The 22,328-nt window shown below is 36.0% G+C and overlaps 1 pseudogene; it reads right to left on the bottom strand.

The window, feature by feature from the left end:
* Positions 1-324: 324 nt before the first annotated feature.
* On the bottom strand, positions 325-2,191 carry LOC129884166 (uncharacterized; annotated as a pseudogene).
* Between the last annotated feature and the right edge of the window lie 20,137 nt (positions 2,192-22,328).

Below are 22,328 nucleotides of genomic sequence, written 5' to 3' on the forward strand. Positions count from 1 at the left end.
AGAGAAGTATAAGCAAATATGAATTGTGTTAAAAAAATCTAAACCTTTGAAACTCTCACATCTCTTTAAAATATATATTTCGAATTGTAGATTTGAAATCTCAATTTCTTTTGAGACATAATTGCATATTAGTTATAATAGTACTCAAAGCGGAACATTCTTTCCAATTAAATAGTGAATGAAAGAAGATATATAAATATGAAGATACTTTATTTATGTTAAGAACTTCTCAATGCATTCTTTTTTATCACTTACAATTACATTTAAGAGTATAAAAACTCTTCACATTTTGGTGTATAGGATAAACAAAAAAAGTTTAATATTTCAATCTGTAAAGAGTAAATACAGAGGCATTGTTGCTGGATCAAGCTCCCAGAAACCTCGCAAGCTGCCACCTCTCTCTTCAGTCAAGCGAAAAGTAGGAATTCGATGAGAAAACCTGAGATGCTCATATACAGATATTTTCACTATTCCATCAGCCTCATCTTCTTGCTCCACTCGAGGCTTGTAGACAGACTTGAAGCCTTCTACCCATACTAACAACTTCACATCTACATACTCATCACAAACATCCATTATTTCAACAATCTCATATTCGAAATCTTCTAGTTTATTACCTTTCAGCTGAGCATTTCAGTTTTTGTATACCGCCCAAACTTTACCATTTACGGAGAAGATCTTGTATACACCCTTCTTCAAAGGTTCCGCTGCTACTACATGTGAAAAGTTGTTGGTTACAGTATATTTGTTTAGATTACTATTTCGAAACTCAAACAATCCACAACCAATTGGCATTGTTTTATCATGCCACTGTATTGTAGTTTTAGGGAGTGGACATGCATATAACCATGCCACATGCAACACAAACTCAGGGAGAAGATCTATCTTCTTTATCTGGCCATAGTACCTGGGCAAGGCATCTTCATCGCTGTATATTGCCAAATATTTGCCAATTTGAAACTCCTCCAGTGATCTCTCAGCAGCAAATCTGTAGAGTTCAAGTTCAGAAACCTGATTAGGTACTGATGATGCCCAATTTTCTATAGAATTTACAGAATCAATGAAATTAGCTGTCTCTCTTTGGTCTATGGATGAAGCAGAAATGACTACTTGGTTTGTAGGTAAGGAAACAAGGTCTAGTTCAAAGGATCCTTCAAGAATATCACTTCTCTCCATCCCTGTCATCTTAAAACAAGGAACTCAATGAGAGAATCTAAACAAATCCTTTGCAGGAACTAGAAATGGGTCTCCTGCTCGATTGAAAAGACAAGTAAAGCGTTTTGCTTTATCCAAGTATGCAACAAGCACACCAATATGATCAACATAGTCTGACAACACCTCAACAAACTCATAGTTGAACTTTTGATTCCTCTCAAGATGAGAACACCAGTTCATATCCCAATCTTTAAAGATGGCCCATATTTCTCCTTCAGTGGAAATATCATTATTGCATCATAGATGTTTCCATTTATGTCACATGCCAAATGTGAGAACATAGGATGATCTTCAGTGTCTTCTGAGTTTCCCAGTCTGAACCTACCACAAGAAGTTGGATGGCCCTCAAATAGCCATGTGGTTTCATCTTCATTCAGGGGCTATGACTCTAACCAAGTTATGCTCAACTTAAATGCAGGGGGATAAAATCTTCCTAATGACAGCATAGAATCTAGGCATGACATTCAGAGTATCATAAACAGCGCATACTTTCCCAACCTTAAAGCAGGATTCATCCTTGTCCTTGTCAAAATCACTAAAATCTGGATATGCAGATTCAAATATTTCCTGCTCAGTCATAGTAGAAGACCCTACATCTGAAGAAAGATCAACACTTCCTTTTGCAATCTCAACTTCTTGCTCTGTATTCTGCAAGCTCTCTTCAGAGGAAAAGCTGTCCCGTAATTTCCTTTCCTCCCCATAGGAAGTTGCTGCATGAGACAAATGATGAACCTCTAACTCCTTAATTGGAGAGGGATATTCAACCTCCTTAGATCGCTTATAAGCATCTTCTTCTTCATCTTCATCAATTATCATGGTAAGTGACATGCTGTCTACGTCGTGTAGATCTTCGTCGATTTTCCTCACTGAAACATTAAAAATTCTGCCCAGGCAAATGAGCACCCACTTCAGAATCTTGATCTTCTTCGGAGTCTATGCTGGTTGATTCTGTTGATGTCTTCTTTCTATTTCCCATCATCCTTGATGGCCTCTCCTTTGTTGAAGTCGCACTCCTATGCTTTCCAGTAGAAAGTAAAGGTTTAAGAAGCTGTAGTATTTTATTCTATTTTAGTTGATGAGTAGGAGCCAGAGGATAAATTTTTATTTTGGTATTAATTTAATTTGAGGAATAGGAGTCACGAGGGTAAATTTTGAATTTTAGTTCTTGTAATATGTTTTTCAAGTATTTAATTTGATGAGTATGAGCTAGGAGAGTAAGTTTGGAATTTTATTTAATTTAATATGATGAGTAGGATCTAGGAGAGCAAATTTCAAATTTTAGTTCTTGTGATATTTTCTTAATTGATTTGATGAGTAAGAGTCATAAGGGTAAATTTCAAATTTTAGTTTTATTTAATTTGATGAGTAGGAGTCAGGAGGATAAATTTTAAATTTTAGTTCTTGTAATATTTTCTTAAGTATTTAATTTGATGAATAGAAGCTAGGAGAGTAAATTTGGAATTTTATATAATTTAATATGATGAGTAGGAGCTAGGAGGGCAAATTTGAACTTTTTGTTCTTGTAATATTTTCTTAAGCATTTTATAGAAAGAATGTTATATCTAGACTACTTTTAGAAATTAAATTAGTCTTAAATATGAATTAACAATACAAGTTTAGTATGATACTTTAATAATTAAATGATTTAACAGTTATAATTTTTAAAATTTGCAACATTTTTACATGCAAAAGATCAAAATTGAGTATTTTCAATTAATTAAAACTTGAATGGGCTTAATAAAATATTGTAAGGATTAGTATAACGCTTTATTGATATTGCAGGAGCTAAAAACAAATATATCACGTAAATTATTGAAAATATTTTAATTCCTTATTGAAAGGTATTTTTCTCTTTTATTTATGTTAGAAATTTCAGAACATATTATCCCCCCCCCCCCTGCCCCCCTTCAAATTTACCTTTGGAGCTTTTGGAATGTAATTTTAAAACTTTATAATTTAATTTCTATTTGAAAAGTATTAGGTTTATTTTATCTTATGTAGGGGATGAACTATTTTACTCTTATAAAAAAATATATTTGTGGTATATTTTTCCTTTAAAATTTCAATATTAATTAATTTTGTTTTATGTGTTATCTTAAAGAAATACATCTTTTTATTATTGTATATATACTCTTTGATTTTATATTAATTCACGTGAAATATATGTGCGTGCATTTTTTTCTATATGTATGTATGTTGACTTTTTATCCTTATTGTTTTTTCTTAAAAATTTCAATATCATGTTATTGTATTATATAATTATTTAATTTTTGTTAATCGTGCTTCTACATATTTATGCAGTCTTGAAAATCTCTAAGAACTAACACACAGCAATAATTATTTTTAATGAAATGTTATCATATGTCCCGCTAACTTGACATTTCTTTGACTTATTTATCTATCTAACGATTGGTTTGCGCAAAATATTGCACTCCATTTTCCAAACTCTATTTTAAACAAAGGATATCATCATATTAAACTAAATAAATCACTATACAAAACAAAAATTTTCAATGCAAATTGAGATATTATAAGTACCAACAGATTTTTTTTCCTTTAGTAAAAATAGTCCTTGACTTATCCATTTTTGGAAGAGTCATAATCCATTTTCTTCTTTAGTTAATTTGTGTGTGATTGCATTAACTTTTCTAAAGTTATGCATTATTTATGAGTTCCCATTAACCATTAGACAATCATTAATAAGCAAAGTATAAGTATCACGATTCAAGCTAGATTCTAGAGGTGACACGGCAATTAGAATTCCAAAGTACTCCAACCAAGCCTTTTAGCATACATTGCATACATAAGGTGAGTAAAGATATTAATCAAGTCTTAATGTGGAAGATAAGTCTCGAAATAAAATCTCGAATAAAGAGAAACTCAAAGATATATGTTCGAATAAACGGAACTACATACTCAAGATAGTCTAAAACATGCCTCTACTAGTCTAGATGAGGAATATGAAATCATGTTGGTTACTTCCTCGAAGCACGAGGACTTACCAATCAAGTGATAAAGCTTAGCAATCCAATTTAGCCACGAGTGGGAGGATGAGCATGACGATTGTCGGACCCTACATTATGAAATAATGTAGGGAAAAAGTATGTGTTAGTACATATAATGCACTAAGTGTGTGAGAAATATGCATGACATAAACATGAGATAATCATGATCACATAACATGAGATGCAAGACCAATAATAATTTTAAAGCATGATACTTAAAATCATAAGTAGAAACATGCGGTCAATGCATCATTTGAAATCATCATAAGGACTCATAAGAAAACATATTTCATTTGTGGGACAGGACCTTTAACCGACTTTAAAACTATGCGAGCTATAACATGTAATTTGGTGTTACTCCCATACCGAAAAAAGAGAGGCTACTTGACAAGGTAGACTCCGTGAGAACATCATAAACTTGAGCTATATGTGGATCCACTAGCTAGGCCAATTAAGGCAAACCTATGGGGGCGATGTAGTTTGGGACTAGAGGTTGCTACTAGGGCTCCCTTGGGTCGCTTCTTGAGCTTCCGGACCGAACCCCACCTCAAAGTCCTATCGGTGCTTAGTCAATATCCCAATGGAATTTATAAAACATAGTCATTAGGAAGGGTAAAACAACCAATCCAACATCATGAAAATACATCATAAGAGTAGCTCCTTGAAAATCATGATCATAATTTGAATTTGTGGATATTTTCCTTTCTAAGCATCCAAATCATCGTATCTTGCATATTGTGAGAAAACCTTTCACAATTCATGGTTTTATACTTGAAAACATACTTGAATCATAATACATTACTTTCATAAATCATTCATAAATTCATGGTCTAAAACTTGAAATTCATAGCATAATACATGGTTCCTTACAAAACTTATGAAAAAAAAGCAATTTAACTCAAATCATGCATGTATAGACTATTGGAATTAAGTAAAAACATAATTGAATTGACCCAATGCAATTTGATCAAAAACTCTATAATTTGTAGAATTTAATTTCATAGAAAAGAGAGAAAATTTTGGGAATCCATGGATGAAAAGGATCCACGGATGAATTCTCACATACCTTTATAAGCAAAGCCTTACAATAGTGGAGCTTGAAGAACTTGAAGATTGAAACCCTAATTTTTCTTTCTTGAACTTGAGAGAGGGTTTAGAGAAGACGAGTTGAGAAAATTTTGAAAGAATGTGTAATGACCCTGAAGGTTATTTTTGACAAAATTATCATTTTACCCCTCATGTTAGTTCTTCCGAGTCACTTTTGATAGTGTCTAAAAGTTGGTTCTTGGAAATCTTCTGAAAAGTTGAGGTTTTGCTAAAGAAATGAGTTTTAAAGGCTTAAATTATCAATTTTTGAGTTTCGGAGTCATTTAGAGTTTTGAGTTCAGAATCAAATTCCGTCGATTTCATTAGTTTTGAAATGTGGAAATTGGTCTAGAAGAGTTGGCGGAACCAATTTGGAGTTGAAACGTAGATTTTAAGTCCAAAGTTATAAATTGAGTTAAAGTTTGATTCAAGTTTGACTTTGGTGAACATTTGAGGTTCGGGTGCTCAGATTGGATTTCTGATGTTTTAATGGTTTCGGGAAGTGATTCTAACACTAGAAAGGTTTTGTAGTAATTTTTAGAGGTCCCGGGGTATTTTGGATATTTCAAGTGTCGAAACTAGTTTAGCTCCAACTTATCGTATTTCGAGTCAAGGAGGCCTCGAATTCAAGTTTCAATAATTCCATTAAGTCCAGAACATCAAATTTAGTAGGGTAGCATATATGGTATTTTGAACGAATCCCGAGGATTGTTTCAGAGACATTGTGACTTAGTGAATTTCCTTGGGTTGCTATACTTGGTGCCTTCGATTTAGCAAAGGGGTGTCGCTTAAGCGACATTCACTTAAGCGAACTCCTGATCGCTTTTGCGATACCTGAGAGGGGTTTTGATCGGGGTTTATTATGTTTTCACTATTTTTGGACCTTTCAAGCTCGGTTAGGGGATTTTTGAAGAGATTTTTCATGGAAAACCCTTGGATAAGTTATTTTTAACCTATATCTTTGATTTTTATAGATAAAATGATGATTTTAACCTCAACATTGGTGATTTGAATTGGAGATTTTGGGGTTTTTTGCCTAATCCAAAATTTTATCAAAACTTGGGTTTGTGAACTCATTTTAACCCTATTTTTGAAATAGTTTTCACTATTAGATTCCTGACTACTTGAAGAATATTTTTATCTAATAATATTCAAATTTTGAGTTCATTTTCCGACATGAAATTTTTGACCATTTACCATTTTCACCCGAATTGTTTGATTTTAGTATCATTAGCTACAAAATGTGATTGTGAATCTATATTTGATTAGATTGTGGTGATTTGAAGTATCGTCGGAGAGGGAAAGCCTTGATTTTGGGTTGATCTTGACTTTGACTAAGGCAAGTGAATTTCTAACCTATTGTTAAGTATGTTGAACCTTGTATTTTCCTATGTGTGGGAGTTAGGGTGTATTTGTGATGGTAAATTGAGTATGATTCATCTATTATGAGGAGTTGATTGTGGAAATCGAATATGGATAATTGTCTAAGTATTGTAAATTCTCGGGTTATTGACTATTTGTGTGATTGTGTACTATATGGCATTATCTTATGATTATTTACTTTGTATCTACTCATTACTTGTGCATATAACTATATGTGATGACTGAGAAAGTGATATGAGTGAGATACTGTATATTAGGATCGAGGTTTCTACCATTGAGGTGATTGGACGAGGTCTTTTTTGGTGGATGTTATGGCCGAGGTCCTTTCCAGCGGATATTATGGCCGAGGTCTCTTTTATAATGATGATTGATACATGGTCTATGTAAGGCCCCATGGGTTATGGTCTGAGATGATCAGCGGATGTGTGCAGTAGGACAGACATGCATCACTATTATTTGACATTGCATTTGCATACACTTTATTATGTGATTATATAGAATTGAGATTTTTTATATATGCCTAAGTATGTTGATGAGAACATATATGTACTTTCTTTTTGTGGACTGTCTGGTATATGCTGAGATAATTGTTTTATAAACCATATAGACTGAGTTGTTTGAGTGTAGGTGTATAGTTGTGGCAGTATATGGTTGGGATGTCAGGTGTACCTGTGTTTCATATTACTTTACTTAGGGTTTAGTTTCCATTTGCTAAGTACCTTGTTGTTTGGTACTCACCCCTTGCTTATAGATTTGTGTAGGATCTGAGCCTGGTGCCTCTTATTTTTATTACTCTCATGGATTGTACCGAGCTTTTGGACGTGTGAGAGGTAGAAGCTTGTCTTCTTCATCAGACTCTTGCCATCTATTTATCTTATGTTTAGTTCTATTTGAGGGTTGAGACATTTGGATTTGTATTTTCTCATTTCTGTCAAAATTAATGGCTTGTACACGTAACACCAAGTCTTGGGTGGTTTAGAATTTTCTTCTATTTTTCCTTATGAGTGTATATATATATATATATATATATATATATATATATCTTGTTAGACTTTACTCTTCTGCTTTTATTTTTATTTATTGACTTACTTAGAATTTTAGGCTAACTTGCCTTTGGTGGGTTAGAAAAGTGCCATCACACTCAATTTTGGGTTGTGACAAATGGGTATCGGAGCCCACGGTTCATAGGTATCACATATGTACAAATCCAATCTAGTAGAGCCTTGAGGATCATTATAGAGACTTCTATTACTTATCTTCGAGGGGCTATGAAGACTGTTAGGAAATCCTCTTTTTAGTTTTTTCAATTCTATTGTGCGTGGGTCCTTGTATAAGTGCTGAGTTATCGCATGTTCTTTCAGCAGATCGATAGGACTAAACCATCAACTTCTATGGGATGAGGGTATCCAACCCCCGAGATTTCTTCTTAGACCCCAGCTCGTGGTAGAGGTAGAGGTAGAGCTAGAGGCCGAGGTGGGGGCCAGGGCTGAGAAGAGGCACCAACCAGGGATCATAAGAGGGGTATTTCCTGAGCCTGTGACGGAGGCCAGAGAAGATCAGGTTCCTCCCCAATATGCGATAGTGCCATTACTACAGGATACTCTACCTAGGGTTTTCGGCATACTTGAGACTATGGCATAGACTAGCAGGCCAACAGGCACACCAGGTATACTACAGACCTGAGTAAGGGTTTAGGTCCTAGGCAAGTAGCAGGCTCCCAAGGCTCAGAGATAGATGGTACAGCTGCTGGTAGTCCCTATATTTGAGATTTCTCCAGCACCAGCAGTTGAGGGACAAGATACACCAGTAGCTGCATTGACTGAGGATGAGTAGCTCCGGTATGAGAAGTTCAGAAAGATGGACCTACTTTAGTTTCAAGGTGGGAAAACTGAGCACGCATATGAGTTTTTGACTACTTGCAGGGAGTTGGTAGAGATAGTTGGGTTGGCTGAGTCCCATGGTGTTTGTTATGTTACTCTTCAGCTTTGTGGACCGGCTAGAAAGTAGTGGAGGACATATTTTAGGTCTCCACCAATTGGGTCTCCTCTAGTGACTTGGGAGACAGTCACTAGTGACTTTTATGATCGTTTCGTCCCTTGGAGTGTGGGGGAGGAGAGTCACATTAGATTTAAGAGCTTGAGGCAGGATGGGATATTCGTTTTTGAGTATGAGGTTTGTTTTTTTCAACTAGCTAGACCTGCCACCCCTATCATCCCCGATGAGATCAAGAGGGTTCATTATTTTGTGAGAGATTTCACTTATTCTATCAAGCAGTCTGTATTTTGGGTATCTAGTGATGGAGCCTCCTTTTAGACTGTGGTTAGTACTGCCAAGGAGGCAGAGTTGATGGAGAGGGAGGAGTTTGGAGACCCCAAGAAGGCCTATTTATTTGGTCAGTACTCTGGTGTCTCATCTGAAGGCAGAGGTATTCCTCGTGGTAGTGGTTTTTTCTAGCACCATGGGCTTCATACATCTGTACCGCCATCTGAGGGTGGACAAGGTCATCGTGGTTTATACACTTCGGTTTAGAGTTTATCTGGTTTATAGTAGAGGCTTGCGTGTCGGGGTGGTTATAATATTCCTTCTGTTTCTTCACAGTAGTCGTCCGCTCTAAGATTGTATTTTGGGTGTGGATCCCTAGATTATTTGGTCCAACAGTGCCCTATGCAGACTCATTCTGGTCTGCACTATTCTTAAACAGTAGTGGCAGTCAGGGGTTCAAGACCATCAGCCAGAGGTTTAGCCCCATCGACTCGGGGTCGTGGTAGGGGTTAATTTGATAGAGGTGGGCATATCGGAGGTAGGGGACAGGTGATGCCCCAGCACAACAGGGTGGTATAGGAGTTGTCCAGACAGGTGGAGGACAGAAAGCTCATTGTTATGCCTTTCCAGGTAGACTCAAGGATGAGGCCTCTGATGTAGTCATCATAAGTATTGTTTCAATTTTTCATTTCATCGCATCTGTGTTATTTGATCCTTGCTCCACTTATTCATATGTGTCTGCATATTTCTCTTTTGGGTTGGACTTGCCATGTAATAGTATGCTTGTTCTTGTACATGTTTCTACCTTAGTAAGAGATCCTTTAGTAGTGGATCGGGTGTAACGATCCTATCTTGTAACCTTGGTGGGTTATGAGATGTGGGTGAATATGATTATTCTTCATATGGTAGACTTTGATATTATTTTTGGTATGGACTGGTTATCTCTGTATCATGCTATTCTGGATTATTATGACAAGACTGTGACCTTACCTATTCCTAATAAGCCACATATAAAGTGGAAGGGTTCGAGTGGTTCATATTCTAGTAAGGTTATTTCTTGTATTCGAGCCCACCGATTGATCGATGGGGGTTGTTTGGTATATTTGCATTTATTCATAATACCTTTGTTGAGCCACCTTTTATAGAGTCTATTCATGTAGTTCGAGAGTTTTGGATGTGTGTCCTGCCGATCTTCCAAGGGTTCTACCTGATAGGGATATTAATTTTGCTATTGACCTTGATTAGGGCATCAAGCCCATCTATATTTCTCCTTATGGTATGACTGTAGCTGAGTTGAAGGAGCTAAAAGAGTAGCTTTAGGATTTGTTGAGCAAAGGGTTTATTCACCCTAGTTTTTCACCTTGGGGTACCAGGTCTTATTTGTAAAGCAGAAGGATAGGTCTATGAGGATGTGTATCGACTATAGACAGTTGAATAAGGTGACTGTCAAGAATAAGTACCCTCTTCCCCGTATCGATAATTCATTTGATCAGATCTACGAAGCGACCTTATTCTATAAGATCAACTTGAGATCCAGGTATCATTAGTTGAGGATTCAACCTCCAGATATTCCTAAGACCGCCTTCCGAACCAGATATGACCATTATGAGTTTCTTATTATGTGTTTTGAGCTGACTAACGCCCCAGCAACATTTATAGAGCTGTTGAATTGGGTGTTTTATTCATATATGGATTCATTCATGATTGTCTTCATTGCTGATATCTTAGTTTACTCCAAGACTGAGGCAGGTCATGTGCAACACTTGAGGATTGTGCTCCAGAGACTTAGGGAGAAGAAGCTCTATGCAAAGTTCTCCAAGTGTGAGTTTTGGTTGAGTTCGATGGCACTATTGGGGCATATGGTGTCTAAGGAGGGCATTAGAGTCATTCCGACTAAAATTGAGGTAGTTCGAGGATAGATTAGGCCCACTTCAACTACAAAGATTCGTAGTTTATGGGCTTGGCTGGATATTATCGCCATTTTGTTTAGGGATTCTCTACGATAGGAGCTCCATTGACCAGGCTCACTCAGAAAAATATGGTATTTCATTGGTCGAAAGAGTGTAAAGAGAGCTTCCAAAAGCTCAAAGTCTTATTGACTATTATGCCTGTGTTGACCTTGCTTAAGGAGGGTGTTGACTTCATTGTGTATTGTGATGCATCGAGGGTGGGTTTAGGTGGAGTGTTGACGTAAAAAGGGAAGGTGATTGCATATGATTTGAGGCAGTTGAAGATACATGAAAATAATTATCCCACCCATGACCTAGAGTTGGTAGCAGTTATCTTTGTTTTGAAGTTATGCTGATATTATTTGTATGAAGTCTATTATGAGATATTCACCGATCACCAGAGTCTATAATAAATCTTCAGGCAGCGGGACTTGAATTTGAGGCAAAGAAGGTAGATTGAGATTATGAAGAATTATGACTAGACTATTCTATATCACCTCGAGAAGGCCAATATAGTGGTCGATGCATTGAGTAGGAGGGATTCTAGCATGGGAAGTCTTGTGGATTTTGTGGTAGGTTTGCCCACTACCAAGGGAGGATATGATTCCATTTGGGTTGTGGTCAACTGATTAACCAAGGCTACTTATTTTATTCCAGTTAAGGTTAATTTTATGGTGGAAAGGTTGTCTCAACTCTATATTAGTGAGATTGTTAGAATTCATGGAGTTCCTGTGTGCATTATATCCATTGGGGCTCTATGTTCATATCTCACTTCTGGGAGGCCTTGAAGCATGGGTTGGGTACCCGATTGGGTCTGAGTACCACATTCCACCCTCAGACAAAAGGATAATCTGAGAGGACTATTCAAGTGATTGAGAATATGCTATGGACATGTGTGATTGATTTTGGTTCTCAATGGGATCAGCACTTGCCTTTGGCGGAGTTCTCTTACAACAACAGTTTCCATTCCAGTATCTAGATGGAGACTTTTAAGGCCTTGTATGGCCGGAGGTGTAGATCGCCCATTGGATGGTTTGATTCTGTGGCGGTGGATAGCCTAGGCATTGATTTGCTCAAAGATGCCATGGAGTGGGTTTGATTGATACAGGGTAGGTATTGACAGCTTAGAGTCACCAGAAGAGCATTGCTGATGGGTAGGTTTGACCTTTGGTGTTCATGGTTGGTGATCAAGTATGGTTGAGGTTCTCATGAGGTTCAGAAAGAAGGGTAAGCTTAATCCTATGTATATTGGCCCTTTTGATATCCTAGATTTAGTAGGAGAGGTCACCTACAAACTTGCCTTGCAACCTAGTCTATTTCTATGCTACGATGTTATATCCTGGATGAGTCTCATGTGATTTTCCTTGATTTCCTACAGATGAGCCCAGATTTATCTTATGAGGAGGAACCAGTGGCTATTCTGGACAGACAGGTCAGGAAGTTAAGGACTAAGGAGATAGCTTCGGTGAAGTTTCAGTGGCGATATCTGCCCATGTAAGAGGTTACTTGGGAGTTAGAGTCAGACATGCAGGCCCGTTACCCTCATCTTTTTGAGACTCCAAGTATGTCTTTTGCCTTATGTTTGAAGACGAACATGGTTTTTAGTAGTGGATGATGTAATGACCCTGAAGGTTATTTTCAACTTTTTCAACAAAATTACCATTTTACTCCTCACATTAGTTTCCCCGAGTCACTTTTGATTAGGTCTGAAAGTTGGTTCTTAGAAATCTTGTGAAAAGTTAAGGTTTTGCTAAAGAAATGAGTTTTAAAGGCTTAAATTGTCAAATTTTGAGTTTCAGAGTCATTTGGAGTTTCTAGTCTCGGAATCGAATTCCATCAATTCCTAAATGTGAAAATTGTTCTAGGAGAGTTGTCGAAACCAGATTTGGAGTTGAAATGTAGATTTTAGGTCCGAAGTTGGAAATTGAGTTAAAGATTGATCCAAATTTGACTTTAGTCAATATTTATGATTTGGGTGCTCAGATTGGATTTTTGATGGTTCCAATGGTTTCGGATCAATGAGGTCTCGAATTCAAATTTTGATGATTCCATTGAATCTGAACGTCAAATTTAGTAGCGTAGGATATATGGTTTGTGTATATGGGATTCCGAATGAATTTTGAGAGTTATTTTGGAGACTTTGTGACTTAGTGAATTTCCTTGGGTTGTTGTACCTGGTGTCTTCTCTTTAGTGAAGAGGTGTCGCTTAAGCGACGTCCGCTTAAAAGAAGTCCCATCACTTTAGCGACGTGTGCTTAAGCGAGGTGTCCATTTATTTAGATAAGGGAGCCACTTTAGCGAGGTTCTCTTAAGCGACCTTAGGTCGTTAAAGCGAATGTTTGCGATAATAAATTCCTGATCGCTTTTATGATACTTGAGAGGGGTTTTGGCTGGGGTTTAAGATGTTTCCACCATTTTAAACCTTTCAAGCTCGGTTAGGAAATTATATTATGATTATTTACTCTGTATCGACTCATTACTTGTGCATATAACTATGTGTGATGATCAATAATGTGATATGAGTGAGATAATATATATTGGGAATGAGGTTTCTATGAGTCAAGGTGATTGACCGAGGTTTTTTTCGGCGGATGTTATGGTCGAGATCTTCCGGCGAATGTTATGGCCGAGGTCTTTTTCGGCAATGATGATTGATACATGGACCATATGAGGCCTCCATAGGTTCCGGTCTGAGGTGATCAGTGGATGTGTATCGTAGGACAAACATGCATCACGATTATTTGATATTGTATTTGCGTATACTTCATCCTGTGGCTGTATATAATTGAGATTTCTTGTGTATGGCTAGTATGGTAATGAGAACATATATGTACTTCTTGGTGACTATTTGGTATATTCAGAGATGATTGTTGTATAAACTATATAGCCTGGGTTGTCTAAGTGTATGTGTGTAGTTATGGTTTCAGGAGTACCTGTGTACTGCATTGCTTTACTTAGGGTTTAGTTTTTATTTTCTTAGTATCGTGTTGTTTGGTACAAACCCCTTGATTATACATCTGTGTAAGATCTGAGCTCGGTGCCTCCTATTATTAGTACTCCCGTGGAATGGATCAAGCGTCTGGACGCGTGAGAGGTAGCAACTTGTCTTCTTCTGCAGACTCTCGATGCCCATTTATTTTATGTTTAGTTCTATTTGAGGGCTGAGACATTTGTACTTGTATTTTCTCATTTCTATAAAAATTAGTGGCTTGTACACATGACACCAAGTCTTGGGTGGTTTAGACTTTTCTTCCACTTATCCCTATGTATATATATATATATATATATATATATATATATATATATATATATATAGACTTTACTCTTCCGCTTTTATTTTTGTTTATTGACTTAGACTCTTAGGCTGACTTGCCTTTGGTGGGTTAGGCAAGTGCCATCACACTTGATTTCAGGTCATAACAGAATGAGGGAATATGGTAGATTTCAAGGCTAAAAATGGTTATGGCGGTAGTTATAGGTCTAAAACGACATAGTTTGAGTGTACATAGATTGAGAAATACCCAAGTATTTGTCCTTCTACGACTGCCTTCCTACGGGTCGTAGGTTGGCTCGTAGAAGCCTGCTCCAGATCAATTTTCTATAACATTTTCCTTTGTTTGGCCTTCCAACTTCTGGGGTCTTACAATAAGCACATATAAACTATATTAACAAGTCAGAATTTTTTAAACTCACATCTCTAAAAAAATATTTCAAATAATAGATTTGAAATCACAATTTCTTTGGAGATACTTGCTAATTTTCCAAATCTTTTATCAATATTGTTGTTGATGCTACTGGGATTGAAGAAACTGACCGTCATGCATGGGTTTTAGCATTTCAATTAGAGTTAATTTTCATATTGACTTGTATTTACGTCCTTTAAACATTACCTTGCTTTTTGTTACTATAAAAAAAATTGAGAATCATTGATCTTTCTATCTTCACACACCTAATTTGATATGAAAGTAATCAACATATCAAGGAATTTAAGTGAAAACTTCACACAATTATTAGCATTTTATATCTTGCAATTTTAAAGTGGGAAAAAATTTCCATGTACAGGGGTAATATACCTTCTAGCATTTAGGGGATAATAGATTTAGAAATGTTAGATTTTTGAAATAATCAATTTTCACGTGAACTATAGACATAGTTTGCCATCCAACCACCATTAGAGGATTTGTGTTTAAATGGTAACAAATTCATATAAATATGAAATTAATTTTCTTCAGTGAATCATCAAAAATCTTTTATTCACTGAATTTGCCAATACTCGATATCATTAAAACGTAACTTTTCTTAGCATATTTTCGAAGTAGTGTGATTAGATTATGTTGGTGTAGTATAACATAAATTATAATAAGTTAAAGTTGAAAATAAAATGATAATAAAAAATATATTCAGATTGATGCGCAGATATCTTGCTTTCTTTTAGGAGCTTCAAGCCTACTGCGACATAATCTATACCGATCCAGTAGCATATCTCTTTACTTGTCCCCTCTAGGATACAACAATCGAATAACGTGTACAACTCAAACAACTCCTGATTAGTTGAAGATTCCAAAACTCCACATAAGAACACCTTCCTTCAATATATAACTACTCTCTTTTATATAGTGAATATAGTTGAAGACTTAAAATATATTTTTTTTGTCTAAACTCTCTCTTTTATCACACTGACCTTTCTACACACTACAATATTTTTCTAGACTTCTCATCTCTTTTGACATACTCTTCACAAAGGAAGAAACATCATTATTTATAGGTGAGTGATTCTTCCTTGTATTGAATAGAAATAATATGGACAATAATGTAGGTAAATAAATAGGGTAACATAAGTGAAAAGACATAATGCGATAGAATAATGGGTGAATAATGAGTTAGGGGTTACAAGGGAATTTACGGTCATATTGTCATGACCCAACCCCCTAGCTATACGGGCACCTAATCTAACACCTACGTAGGAGAACTCTCAACCCCTTAAACAAAAGAACAAGCAGAAGTTTGACAAAATGCAGATTAAAAGTCTAAAAGATATAGGAGATCACTATATGTTAAATTAAAAACTCTCCAAGGTTTATTACAAGAAAATTTTAACACCCCCAAGAATACTAGTCTAAATAGGTACAAGAGTATCTAAGAGTACATTTTATAAAATAAAAAAAGACACAACTCCCACCATAAGGAAGGAAGAGCAGAAGTTGTTGGAGATTCATCTTCACCTTCACCTATGAAACATCACTGACCCTGTAACCAGGCTATTCCAAGTAGCATAGCAAGAGTAGTATCAGTACAAATAATATGTACTGGGAGGAATTATCGGTCAACTCAATACCTATCGCATAATATAAAGAAATCAACAAAAAGAAAACATGCGCTGAAGGAAATACACTCGCCAAACCTTTATGCACAAATTCTTATCCTTCCCATTAACCTTATTAAAGTCGTTCAAGCCTAACTCTCATTCCTTCTAGTTGGTCTACTGCCAACTCTAATACAGACAAGGCCTAGACCTTCTATCACATAGATGAGTTTCAAAACTATGGGCCACCACTAACTTTATCTAACTAGTCTACTACCTTTAGCTTTCACACCAACACCTGACCCTAGAATAATTACCATCTTACTTGAAAGAGAAAAACATTAAGGTAGACTAAGGCTCATTTTCTAACTGCATTGGCCCATCATGGATGGACCTAACCTGATCTGGCAGCCTCTCCATAATGGGATTCTTCCCGCCAGGGCGGCCTGCCTGGAGGCAAAAGCTCCAAATCCTCCCTTTAACACATGTGCCCACAGGACATCAGCAATACCTGACTTTAAGTTACTAATCATACTTAACAACACATAGGCTTCTTTCCATTTTTTTTACCCACGATCTCACACCCACGATGCGGATGCATCTAGCAACCATAACATAATACGAATAGGCATATACAGGAACACATTAGTAATTCACCATTTTAGGAGCAATATACAATTTTACAGGATAAACCTCAAGAGTCAACATGGTAACACTTGGACCTTTGGTCATTTCATATCAATTATTACACATGATGGGCATGCTCAATTATAATCGGGTCAGTTTCTCTATCATTAAACATATAGTCAAGATCAATTCACAGATGATAGTCATATAATGGTTCTCTCATAGAATCCATACCAATAGTTATTATGTGTCAAAATGTGACACTCGATCCAATATATTTGTCAGAACATGACACCCGATCCAATATATGTGTCAAAATATAATGCCCGATCCAATATATATGTCGGAATGTGATACCCGATCGAATATCATAATATAAAACACAATAATCCATAATAAATAGTTCACATAATTGCACAATCAAGTAAAATATTCATTGCATGCAATTGATCACAAATAGTTATTACATTAGTTTCATTCTATCTTTTCCTTTATTAATAATATTTCATCAAGCCGTCTTTATTCAAGGCATCACTTTTGGTAGAGCAAGTTAAACAGTATGGATTTCACAATCTTGAGATTGTATACCAATCACAACAACATATCAATCATTCATCCACAACAATTAAATGCATAGAAAACTTCATACCATTACTCAATTACTATTAAAAGTCTCTCTATGATATAGACTAAACCATAACCTACAACCACCCATAATCAAATAGGTTTATGACATGAGATTTATCAACACTAAGTTATTCACATTCACCCTTTATTTTACTATACGCATCGCTCAAGTATTTTACAGAGAATAACCAGCATGAAAACACATAATTATTGGTATAAACACATCCCTCTATATACATCAATAGCCTATAAACCACAAGTCTCAAGATATCCTAAAGGCCCAAAAATTTCCTTACACATTAACCTTACAAGGACATCAATTATTTCAACAAGAAGTATTAAGGTTAACAATTAATTACTAGACTATCATACTTGTCAAGATCCGACCTAGGACCTAGTCATAAAACGACAATTAGAATCCCAAAGGACCCCAACCAAGCCTCTTAGGATAACATTTTACGAGTATACACAAGGTAAATAAAGTAAGTAAACAAGATCAAGAGTATGGAAGCATAAACTCAATAGAAACATAAGTCTCAAAATGAGAAAAAGATAATATAGACTTTTTACTATCTAACATGCCTCTACTATTAGATAGGGGCGTAAGACAATCACTTAACTCACCCAATATAAAAGGTAAAAGAAGTCATAAACTCATAAGAAATAAAATATCTCATCCTCAGAACATGAGAACTCACCAACAGTACAATAGTATTAACTCTAGCCAAGAGCGGTGGAAGGATGAACTTGATCATTGGTCCCAAAATTATGATATAATGTAGGAAAAAGTATGCATTATATGGAATGCACTAAGTATGTGAGAAGATGCATGGATAATAAACATGGGACATACTCAATATGTATCATGGGATGCAAGACCAATATTTTTAAAACATGAATGAAGTCATGAAAACATTAAAACATTTATCTCATTGTTCAATACATCGAAATCTTATAACTATCATAAGAACTCATAACTCAATTGAAAGTGATGTGGGATAGGATCTTTAACTGACATATAAGACCATGCGAGCTAATACATGGAATTTGATGACTCCTGCATCGAGACAACTTAGGCTACCTTGCTAGGGCATACTCCAGTAAGTAACTCTTTTAACTTTGATTCGCCATATTGGAATCCTTGTAAACCTATGCGGGCAACATAGTTATGGGACAATGGGTTCTTACTATGGGTCTCTTGCTTTAACTACGGTAGAGAATGCCTATTCCAAGGTCCACTCGATGCTTAGTCATTATCCCAATGAAACATTTTAGGAAAAACATACTCATAGACATTATTAGGAAAGATAATAATATATATCTATCCATCTTTAGAAGATAACATAAGGATAGCTCATCTATCAACATCATAGTAAAATCATAGGATTATCTCATCTATCATATAACTCATGTAATGTGGGTGTAGGTCTTCCATCATTACATATCTTTAACTCATGAAAATATCTTTAGGGTATAACTTGCCCTATTATAAGCTTGCTTGAAATATCATAGAATCATCTTTCATAAACTTCTTTGCATAAAACATCTTTAAACTCATTCATAAGCTTTCATAGAATATAACTTCAAAATCATGATCATATCTCATAAATCATACTTGAAACTAGAATATAGCATGGGTCATTGAAATTCAACTTGAAATTATGTAATATGATGTGAATTATGCATAATTAGACTAATATCATTGAAATATATCATAATTGAAAAGATCCAATATAAATCATGAAATTAGGGATTTAATTGAAGAAATCATAAGATAATTTGATAAGAAATCTTTGGGATGCCATGGGTGAAAGGTACCCATGGATGAACTTACACATACCTTGACTTGTAGAAGCCCTAAACTGAAGAGAATGGAAGCTTGACCTTGAAGGGATCCTTTGAATTACTTGAGGAAGAAGAAGACTCTTGAGAAGAAACTTGGGAGAAAAGGTTTTATGATTTTTAGGAGTTAATGAGAGAATGAGAGGGTTAAGGGGACTTAGGGTAGTTAATAGGTAAAAATCTAGTCTCAAAAACCGTCAACATCCATTAATGAAATATAGATCAATGACCAAAATACCCTTTATTAAAACTAAAAACTAAGGCTGCATGAAAGACCCACCACGGTCTGCGAACCTCACCACTGTCCAATGCCCATGGTCAATGCCTTAAACTTGGAAAAAAAGAAAAATCTGCAAGACCTCCTTCACGAAAACTATAACGGTCTATGAAGGTCACCACGACCTATGATGAGGGTCTTGGTAAGGAACCTGACACGGGGGTATGAAGAGGTATTCACCATGAAATCCACCACGGTCTGTGAAAGGTAACACAACCCATAATGGTTGGGATGTGGTCCTAGCCGTGAAGTGAAATCTAAGGGTTTCAGCAGAGGGGTCACCACGACTCGTGGTACTCACCAAGGCCCGTGATCTTTGTCGTGGACCTTTCCCTGCAGGGTTTAATTTCTGAATCACCATCATGAGGGCACATCACAAACTTTGGTGTTGAATATGGCCTATGATGACCTTCGTGGTCATCACCTAATGCCAAAAACTACAATTTTCTAGAAATCCATCTTTTGATCCTTATTTTAGGACTTTCCAACTTCTGAAATCTTATAATATCTCTCCCTTGGGAACATTCGTCCTTAAATAGGACCCAAACTAGCTTGAATGGAATACTAAAGGAATATAACAGCCCAACATGAATGCAAAACATCTAGAAAATGCATAAAACTTGAAATCTTCAATCTCAAACTAAAACATGACTTTAAAATGCATTTCCTGAACATGTATGCATATGAAAGCATGAGAACAATTGAAACACATGATTTGGGCTGATCGGATCATAAAGGAACTAGATACCTCAACTAGACACATAAGAAAAGATATGAGGATATTAGGACATCATATCGGCTTTGGCTTTTCATGCAGCATCCTCAACCTCTTGGTTCCTCCATAAAACTTTAATTGAAGCTATTTCCTTATTCCTCAACTTCCTAACTTATCGGTCTAAGATCTCAACCAAAATATCCTCATATGAAAGACTCTCTTTAACCTCAATATTGTCAAAAGGCACAATGGAGCTAGGATCAACAATAAACTTCATCAGTAAAACACATGGAACATCAGATGCACTGAGGCCAACTTGAAAGGCAAATCTAACTCATAAGCCACCCTACCAATCCACCTCAAATCTGATATGGCCCAATATAGTGGGGACATAGCTTTTTTTTTCTTACCAAAATGCATCACACTCTTCATAAGTGAGATTTTAAAGTAAATCCAATCATTAACCTCAAATTCAAGTTCTTTTCTTCTCACATCCGAATAGGACTTTTATCCAACAAGCCTAACCTTCTCTATAGCCTCAAATACAAACTGGGATCCTATCAAAGCTGCTTTACCTACCTCAAACCAACCAATAGTTGATCTACGACTCCTACCATACAGAGCCTCAAAAGGAGCCATCTCAATGCTAGAGTGATAACTGTTATTATAGGCAAACTCTATCATTGGAAAATGATCATCCCAATTTCCTTTAAAATCAATAACACATGCTCTAAACATGTCCTCTAATGTCTGAATTGTACGCTCAGCTTGACCATCTGTCTTTGGTGAAAAGGTGTACTAAGCTTCACTTGAGTACTAATGCTCTTTTGAAAGGCCTCTAAAACTGAGATGTAAACTAAGTATCTCAATCTAAAATGATAGACAATGGAACACCATGAAGCTTAAACAACTCTCGGAGGTACAATCTAGTATAATCCTCAGCTGTATATGAAGTCTTAACATGGGGAAAATGAGCCGACTTTGTTATTCGGTCAACGATCACTCAAATAGAATCATGTTGCCTACGAGTATGAGGCAAACCAGTAATGAAGTCCATATACAAGGCTTTCCACTTCCAAGTAGGAATCTCAATGTCTTGAGCCAAACCTCTAGTTTTTTATGCTCAACCTTCATTTGTTGTCAGTTAGGACACTTAGCTACAAATTTTGTAATGTTTCTTTTCATGCCATTACACCAATACACTTCTCTCAAATTACGATGCATCTTTATGGAACCCAGATGAATAGAATACTACGAACTATGAGCCTCAGACAATATTATTTCCCTCAAGCCATCAACATCGGGAACATATACTCGACCTTGATATCTCAAAATGCCATCTCTCCCTTAGGAGAAAGACTCAATGGCCTTTTCAGCAATCGCCTTGTTTAGTTCAACCAAAGTGGGATCACTATCTTGTTTTGCCTTAACATATGACACCAAAGATGCTTCGGAACCATTTTGCACAATAACACCATCCTCTTCGAAATCAATCAATCGGACACCCAAATGGGCTAATCTATGCACATCCCAAAGTTCCTGCATGAGATAAATGCTAAATATGAGAATCCTTAGTATGAGAGGGATATCTAATCCCCTTAAATCGCTTAGAAGCATCTTCTTCTTCATCTTCATCACTTAGATTATCATAGTAAGTGAAATGTTTTCTATGCCGAGTAGATCTTCGCTGGTTTTCCTTACTAAGATATTAAAAATTCTACCCAGGCAGATGAACACCCATTTCAAAATTTATATCTTCTTCGGATCTATGCTTGTTGATTCTGTTGATGTCTTCTTTCGATTTTCCATCATCTTTTCAGTAATCCCTCTAGCCTTAATGGCTTCTTCCTTATTGCAGTCCCACTCCTATGTTTACTAATAGAAAGCGAAGGTTTAAGAAACTGTAATAGTCACCTCAGTTGTTCAAGTTCATGTACCCTGAAAAGGTTCATCATCTCAGATTAATAAACAAAGATAAAACTAAATCATTTCTTGTTGAGAAATGCTAGACATTTCTTTTTTTTAAAAAAAAATTAAT

The sequence above is a fragment of the Solanum dulcamara genome, chromosome 4, assembly GCF_947179165.1.
Source record: "Solanum dulcamara chromosome 4, daSolDulc1.2, whole genome shotgun sequence".
NCBI lineage: Eukaryota > Viridiplantae > Streptophyta > Magnoliopsida > Solanales > Solanaceae > Solanum > Solanum dulcamara.